The sequence below is a fragment of the Mugil cephalus genome, chromosome 11 (genome assembly GCF_022458985.1).
Source record: "Mugil cephalus isolate CIBA_MC_2020 chromosome 11, CIBA_Mcephalus_1.1, whole genome shotgun sequence".
In the NCBI taxonomy this organism is placed as follows: domain Eukaryota; kingdom Metazoa; phylum Chordata; class Actinopteri; order Mugiliformes; family Mugilidae; genus Mugil; species Mugil cephalus.
The window spans coordinates 14,460,413-14,469,364 of record NC_061780.1 but is presented as its reverse complement, the minus strand read 5'-3'; the positions used below and the strand labels follow the sequence as shown (position 1 = coordinate 14,469,364).

The window sequence follows — 8,952 nt, the reverse complement described above, 5'->3', positions numbered from 1 at the left end:
CAGGCTGCCCTAATTTAATCCCTTCAGTCGTGAAACAATTAAGATACAGTAAGATAACAAGGGTGGAAATACCACGGGTCACTTGAAAAATGTACAGCTTTTTCATGGTTGTTGGTATATTTATGTGTGTGTGTGTGTGTTTCAGTGTGGTCTCTAAGGTGATGACTGCTGTGTCCACACCCACTTATACACCCGCTCCCCCTTCCCACCAATACACACCGCTATTTGTTATGACAGATGACTCCGTGCGATAGTGTCTGATAGCTGATTGATGGCCTCAGATGACTGGGATCTGCGACGCTGCAGCCAGCCGGCTACACGTGCTCCAACACTTTCTGCCAGTCTGCCACCACAGAGTTAGCAACAGTCTGCGTTTCGCCTCCCTCACTTCTCCAAGCCAGTCGCTCTGCACTGCGGCAGGCAGGGGAAGCAGACACACACTCTCACACACTCCCCTCAGCTCCACTCCCATATTTTTTGGAAGGGAAGAGACAAGGCGCGAGCTAAAGCCCGACAGCACAACGATTTTTCGTATTTCTTTGCGGGGAGCTGCTGCAAAATCCAGAAAACATTCAGGGATTTCTGCTTCCTCGCCTGCCGTGCTGAAAGTTGTCTCAAAGATGTCTGGAGTATCGTCATTACAAAGGGAATATGCACAACTCGACCCGCCTGCCAATAAAGAGACACACAAAAAGTGAGAAGGAAGGAAGGGAAATTTGGACCTCTGTGGTGGATTTTGGAAGCGAGCGAACACGCAATGTTCCAAGGGTCTTTTTTTTTTTTTTTTTTTTCTGGATCAGAGTGAGAAGACAGGAGCGATGCCAAAGGTTTCTCCCTGCCCTCTTTTGAAAACACTCTTGCAGCAGTCGACCCCTTGGGCACTGGCTACGCTTAGTCTAAACCTGTGTGCTGCTGCTGATAAAGCAATGGAAATCTCCTGCGCTCACTCCAGGATATAGATGCAGCCGGGCCTTGTAAATGTGCAGATCCTGCACTCTCCATATGCAGTATAAATCATATCCAGCGCAGCGGTATCCAGCCAGGCAAGCCATCCAGCAACCGGCTCGCAGCCCGGAGAAAGCATAACCCCAGTGGAGGAGAAAGAGAGGCAGAGAGCGGTGGACTGAATGAACTGCGAAGAGAAAGAGAGAGAGGAGAGAGGAGAGAGGCGCTCCCAGACAGGGTGACCTACATTTAACACTGTCTGGAGTCAAAGGCAGACCAAGAGGGAGAGATGAAGAGAGAGGCGGAGAGCGAGCGGAGACACAATGCAATGAGAATGACATAGCACGAAAGAGAGATGATCAAGAGAGGAAGATGCAAAGACTATCAGAAAATAGCAGTGACAGAGGGAGAGAGCTGATCCTCATCTGAGATCATCCATTTCCTACTCGGCTCCCCCTGCCTTTTCCCCTCTCTGCGTTCAGTCATTCCCGTTTTTGCTCTCTTCCTCTACCCATATCATCTTTCCGTCTGCTGTTTTGCTGCTTTATTTTCGCCTCTTACTAGTAATCAACCATTGTCCGGCGCGTCTGGGGGAAACGCGACTGTGTGTGTTGTAACCGTAGCCTATGACACACTAACAGTCATTTGTAGGGTGGCTACTTTGCACACTTTTGTTGTTTTTAACACACGATGTTCATAATCTGTTTGTTTTGTCTGTTTTTTCCTCTACCCTTCTTTCTCTGCATGTTATTCTTTAACCCCCCCGCCCCAAACCCCCACCCCCTTCCCATGTCCAGCTATCCCACGAGCCCTCCCCGACCGCAATGATCTCTTAGCTCTCGTTTCTCCTCCTCTGTCAGCGTTTATTTATCTCTGAGTGGCTGGGTAGTATTTTTATTGTGGATCCCTTTGTCTAGATCCATGGCGTTATCTAGTGTCACTGGAGGGGAAGAGCAGCACCAAAGCAGCAGCAGCAGCAGCAGCAGCTCTATCTGCCTCTCTGTGAGACTGACTCATGATCTTGGCTTCATATCTGTCCGCCTGCCTTATGGATGGAAAGCTGTCTGTCTGAAAGCTGGTGGGCTACAAAGTGGTTCTCACAGATTTTATTTATTTTTTATTTTTTTGTAGCTGAATGTACAGTTGGTGAGGTGGTAAAAAGTGTATCTGCCTGCCTGCCTTTGTCCATCTGTCAGTTTTGTATTTCCTCTGTGTCATACCTGAAGGTTTTACGCTGGCTTTTTGACTTAGGGGTGGCTTAGTTACGTTCACCGCTCTCTTGATTTTAAGTCTACTCGTGTGTCTTTGCCAACATCACACATATTGAACCTTGTCTCCCACAGCAACCATTCTGTCTCACTGCTCCTTCTTCTTTTTTCTTTTTTTTTTCTAATTTCCACCACTCTTTCACCCAGTTCCCTTCCCCTTCCCCATCTCCTTCCCTTAACTTGCATGTCAGTCCTCGGGGATCAGTGTTAAGGACATGAGCGGGGATTGCAGCTGAAGGAGAGGAAACGACATGGGTAATGGAAGAGGACACACGGGCATCTGTCAGGGAAAATCAAGGGTGGAAAGGGGGAGGAAATGAATTATTCATGAAACGGAATTACGTCGCGCTCACCTTCCTGAATGAGCGTGATCAGATCCAATATTTCCTTGAACTCCGAAAGAAAGGGAATTACTGACACTCCACACACCTTTAAGACTTCAAAAGCTCTTATTTCAAAATCAGTGAGATATCGTTGCCCATTTTTAGTTCTCAGAGTTCGAACTGCTCACATTTTCCCAAATAAACAAATGCTGAGGGAACATTTTATATTTTCAAATTCAGGATTGGAGTGACGATAAAAGAGATGCTACATGTATTTACAGCATACCAAGCTCTCGCCACTCTGTTTTGAGTTTTGTTGACGCGGAAGTAACTTTAAAACACAGTCCTACATCAATGACTCTTTTCATCTCACCTATACTCCATAGGACACATATTACTGCTTCAGAGGAGTAATCAGTGTATAAATTGAATGCCATGGAAATATAAAGTTAAATATAGAATCAGCCTTGGCAATGTCTGTCGCAGGACAACACATGCTTTCTCTTCCTTTGATCTCATTTCTTCTTCAGGAAAGATGCGAATTTTCAAATGGAGTATTTTTTTTTTTTTGTCCCCATTTGTAGCACTGCAGCAGTCTAAATCATCTTTAACTATGGCTCCTCTTGCCTTGTAACCCCGACAGATACTTGCTTGCCTCGGTTGACAAGCTTGTTTAGGCCACTGTGCTCTTTCTATATCAACATAATAAGGTTGACCTTTACATAAACATGCATCCAATGAACCAGTAGCGCGCCCCATTCCCCATACTGTCGTCTTCCCACATCATATGACAGGTCCATTATTTGTAAATGGCAGCTACACAGCACATCCCTTCCTTTATGCCACTTACTGTGAATCACATTTGTGTATGGTGCTTATTTTTCCTCTTCCTGTGTCGCTAAATGGTCCGGCTACTATGTGCTGTTACATTTCTATCTCTGCTCTTAAATTCCGCGTCCTGTTGAAGTGCCGCTTGTAAATGTCTCTAAAATCCGGAGGAAATGGAAAGAAAAAAATATCACAATTTGAGTTACATCAACATTGTATAGTGCATTATTAGCAGAGTACACGGCTCACAATGCTAACCGTCAGTTACCGCCCAAAATGTGCCGCCAAATTGGAGTTATCTCTGGGACTCCACAGATGATGGGGACTGTTTGCGAAAGTAAATTGCCTCTATTTGTCCTGTAGTGCTGTGATTTTCTTTAACTTTTTTCAAACAGTATGCTAGATTTTTCTCTAGTCTAAGGTATATCTATTGAGGCAATAAATGAAGCATTAAATCCCAACCTTTAAGACCAAATGAAAGAAGCACAGCAGACATTCAGACATGGAATCTATAAAAGCCTTCATCCTCTTACTTTTTAGTGTTGCTTGGTGCCTGTCGCGGTGGTAGATATATTGGAAGATAAATTCACTTATAAGAGTGTATAATCCATCCATAGTGTTCCACCTTCAAGGGGCACCATGTCCTCACCATTTGCATAACATTTTTCAGTCTCGGATACAAAAGGTCAAGCAAACATTCTGAAAGTCCAGACAGTTAGCTAAATGAATTTCAAGTTCCTGTTTTGTCTGAATTTATGGCAATAACCGGCACCCCGGGGAGTTGACTTTGGCTCTGTGATGTTCACGAATCAAACGCTGAACTGGCCACGGAGCTTCACGCTAATCAAACAGCAATGTTCTTCCCTTTCGTGAGTCACGTCTCTCACATTAAGCTGCTTTTCCTCTGGTCTCGGTGGGCAGCCACAGCACTGTATTAATTCCTCATCATATTCGTCTCCATCTCACGCCGTAAGACGGCAATTTTCCCTCTTAATTCATTCTTCCTCCTCAGACGGGTTAGAGGAGATTGTTTTATTATGATGTGATGCATTAGACAGTGACGAGGCTCGTCACGCTAAATAGAGGAAGTCTTCTTAAACTATTTAGCATGGAGGATGAATTGTTCTCCGAGCTCCCGCTGTCTTCCCATGCTTCCCAGTTATATCTGTGAAAGACCTACATCTGCTGTGTGAACGGAGGGGAGTGTTGTATTATAATGTTGTGACGGATTATTACGACAATGTAGTCATTTTGATTCTCAGCTACAAAAGTGACGCCCGTTGCATTAAAGTGAGAAAAAGATTAGAACAATGATATTTAAAACTAATGACAATTCCAGTTTCATTTCCTTCTCTCCAGTTACCAGCCGACACATCCAGCAACACAGGCACTTGATCTCAGATAACCAGGTAAGTGTTGCGCTCTCTTTTGCAGACAACCAGGCTTATGCAGTCTGTAATCCTCTCTTTGTCATTTGATTTGATCAGTTGCATGAACATGTACATGCTACAAGAACTGCACTTTTGTCCTTCTTAAAAATCTGTGTAAAATAGGATCAATTAAAAAAATGATTTGGCAAGATGCTGATTGTGTCGGTGATGTATTTGTCCTACCCTTGCTGTACATAAAAAGGATAAAAAAAACAACAACATGACAGTAAGATCCTGTTGGCAAAAGATGTATCTCCTTGCAGCCATGAATGCTGAGTTTACCTCTATAATGGTATAAAAAAATGTATCAATGCATCACACGTCTTTGGTTGAAATCGTTTTTTTTTTGTCACGCACTGATTTCTTTCGTCATCATTTCCCACTTTAACATCTAACGCGCTCCAAAGTATGCTACCACAAAGCAAAAGTGGAGCTTGTCAACAGCAAAGGCAGGCAACTGCTTGGGGCCGCAAGTCATTAGGGGGCCCACAAGGGGCTGATAAACTTAAAACTAGAGCAGTGCCAATGTGATAAGTTTTCCATGACAGCAGGGGACCACCGTAGGGGGTCCCTACATGACACAACTCTGCACACTGAAGCCTGTTATATGTCGCGTGTAAGGCTCTTTAAAGTAGTAAGGAATGACAATTCAAAATTAAAAGAAGTTATCGTTTAGGGATGGAAAAAAGTGCTGAATGCTGCCGGTCTAGCCCTAACCACGGGGAGACATTTGAATACAATAACTATACATTGTCTCATCACATTATTTTGTTTCTTCTGTCTTGGATGGCTAAGATTAGTGCGTCAAACTCAGTTGTCTGTGACAAAATCTAGAGTGGATACTTGTACCATGGGCCTCAGTAGAGTCTAGAATCTCCTCTGGGAGAAAGACTGTATATAACTGTGTTTTAACGTTATGCAAACAAAACGAAAGGTCTTATGAAATCCTTGACATGACACATAATTAAAATTGCCACTTGAAAGTTTTGTTATTTTGCAGACATAAAACCCTCTTTGTTATTGGTCACGTCTCGCTACGTCCAGAAGATGGGAAGCAGACTTTAGGTAACAGACGAGTCAAACCAGCTTCAAAACACTGACTCAGCTCGGTACCTCACACACACACACACACATACACACACATTCTGTGTTGTGTAAACAGATGAAGAGATAACACATTTCAACTGCAGTGGAAAAAAAACAAAATACACACCTTGTGGTTCTGGTGTAGTGTACACAATATCAACTGTGCGAGTCACATAACAGATCAACTGAAGTTCAGTTTAACTGAACAAACTGACATGTTTGTGTAGGGGAATATTTCATAAGTGTTACACTTCGAAACTTGTTCTTTGTTTGCATTATTTAATATTTAAAGGGCTTGCTCAAAAAAGCAATATTTAGTTCAAAATGTCATTTTTGAATGCATCATAATTACTACCTATCACCTACCTGTCATTCCACCCGGAAAGACGTGTAGACACACTGACAGTTTCACCACAATGAAGCCATAATTTGACAGGCAGCTTTACTAACGGAAAACCTACTTTTACATCGTGTCTGGCTGTATGTGTATATGCTCATGTTCCGTGTGAGCGTGCAAGTGGGTAAAAGGTTGATGAATCTGTGTCTTCCTCGATGCCATGTGATTTGCCTCCGTGCGCTTGCCTGTAAACATGCCGAGTCTGTGTTCTCTTAATGTCTCCGGTGAACAGAATGAGTGTGAATACATACACACTGACACGATGTGTCCTGGGGCCACTGGCAGAGAATCAGCACACAGACAGCATGTGCACATTAAGCCATTACTGGCCTCATAAATGCACGCGTACACAGTCATAATGCATATGAACAGGTAAACATGCCCGTGGCTCACTCCTGTGAGAGTGTACTGTGGTTTTAGAGGGTGAGGAGGAATACAGATTTCCAGGATCGTGAGTACGGACACAGACTGTAAAAAAACGAAACAAAAACAAAACAACGTGATCATGTACATCAGCGGTTGGGATGTTCCTGGAGTTCGCCCACTGTGGCTACTGCTTAACTACTCTCAATAGGTGGGTTGTTCTTTCTCACGCACAGCAGGGTTTTGCCTTTTAAATGCACTTGCACACGCGATAGGAAACATCAATATATACCGTGCACATTGACTTTCTCAGCCAGAGACACGCACGCAGGCACAGAAACACACACCTCTCCCAGACGGTCCCATATGGACTCATTAGGGGCCAGTCTATCACCACCTGTGCACTGAAAGGCCCAACGGACTCGCTTCGACACTGACAGTGGGCAGGATCTGCGCAGGGATTACACACGGGCACACACGCACAAACACACAGGTGCAGGCTATCATGTACGCATAAAGACACACGCAAGCATGTGTACACAGCTCAGAGACAGATACACACCCTTTCTTGGTGGCAGGCACAGACAGCTTAGGGACAGTATGTGCACTAGCTTTAGACTAACAATGGACTGTGACCAGACATTTTAAAAACATGCCCTTGCAGACACTGTAAACTGATTTTTTTGGCCAGTGACCCTTTCACTTACCCTCAGAGAGATGAACTAGAAACTTTTAGATTGTGCAGTCTTCTTCACACTATACGCACACTGCCTTCAGTGCATCTGAATTTTAATGTTTTTGTTGCTTTTTCTATTATTCAGGGCTAACACACAGTGTTGGAAGACAGACGTCCTCACATTTGCCCCTATAGACAACAGCAACAGCACTGTTAATACAGCAACACAACCCTGCTAGCTCACAGCAGCAAAACCCCCAAATCTTTGAAGGTGCTGTGTACCAGCAACATGCAGCCATAACACATACTAGTGCATAGAACACACTCCAGACTACCAAGATCTTTCTTTTCTGAATCCATTTTTAGGAATGTAGATCATGTCCCCCACCTCCTACATTTGAAGCTCAACAGGTTAAGTGTATTTTAATGGATATTATAAGAAGAAGAAGGATTAAAACAATCTCCTACAGCAGGAGTCTTCAATGTATTTCAGGCCACGGGCCCCAAACTGATGGAGAGATTAAACAGGGATCCCCTACCTACTATATGTGTTTATATTAAACTCTATGTTGGATTTGTGAAGTATAAATTTAAATTTGTGGTGGGAAATTTTAAACAAAAGTGTATGAAAAATGTCTAATCAACCCAAGATTTAGCGACCCCCTGTAGCAACTCCTCAGACCCCCTATAGGGGTCGTGGACCTCCTGTTGAAGACTTATGTCCTACAGTAATGTTAACTCAGTTACTGGTGACGATGCATAGTTTTACGGTCCGGTAGGCACTTTATGTATTTTTCTTTTTCAACTTGACGATTCCTGTTTAAATATATTCTTTTTACGCAAATACAACTGAGATCATGGACAAAAGTACAGACACTTGGAGCCATGACTCAATCCATGTGCGCGCTGGTGAACATAACAAGAGAAAAAAGAGGGAAAGGCCAAACAAGAGAGTAACTTAATAGCAGGACGTGTACCGGATTGAACAGATGTAAACAGAATATGAGACAACCGTCTTTTCTTTTTGTTTCACGGATGTTCTTCTCATTACTGGAACGGTACCAGGGAATCAGTCGTGTCAGGCAGCCCCCCAGGATTCCTAGCTCTGGGAAAACCACAGCCCCGTTCATATGGCTGACTCTGTGCAGTGTGCGTACTCGTTCCATAGAAGTTCCATACAATAGCAGCACTTGAAAAAGAGGAGAAGACTACATGTGTGTGTGAATACTCCCATCAATTTAGTGTCGAAAGCAATTCCCAGGGTGCCTCTTGAGCTGCCTGCACTGAGTGGTGTCTGAGAGAGAGGGGTGAGGCTGGGGGAGTGAAGGTGGGTGTTATAAATGTGTGTGTGTGTGTGTGTGTGTGTGTGTGTGTGTGTGTGTGTGTGTGTGTGTGTGTGTGTGTGTGTGTGTGTGTTAGAGTGTGTCACAAGAGACAGGGCCTATCTAGAAAGCAGATGGTGTTGTTACTATAGTGTTTATCAGGTTGATTGCTGAACTTTTATTTCTTAAAAGCACTGGGCCAAAGGTGCAGCCTGCTCTCAGTGCTGGCCTTCCATGTGCCGAGCTGTCAGCGAGAGACTGATAAGAATCCTCCCTTCTTTTAGAACATAAAGCTCAGTGGCTGCACATTTTAC

General features: G+C 43.8%; 1 long non-coding RNA gene across 1 annotated transcript; it reads left to right on the top strand.

Moving 5' to 3' along the window:
• Positions 1–302: 302 nt before the first annotated feature.
• LOC125016436 lies at positions 303–4,946 on the top strand. The gene is made up of 2 exons (XR_007113688.1): positions 303–2,023; positions 4,724–4,946. It is a non-coding gene; the product is annotated as an uncharacterized LOC125016436 (long non-coding RNA).
• Positions 4,947–8,952: the final 4,006 nt, after the last annotated feature.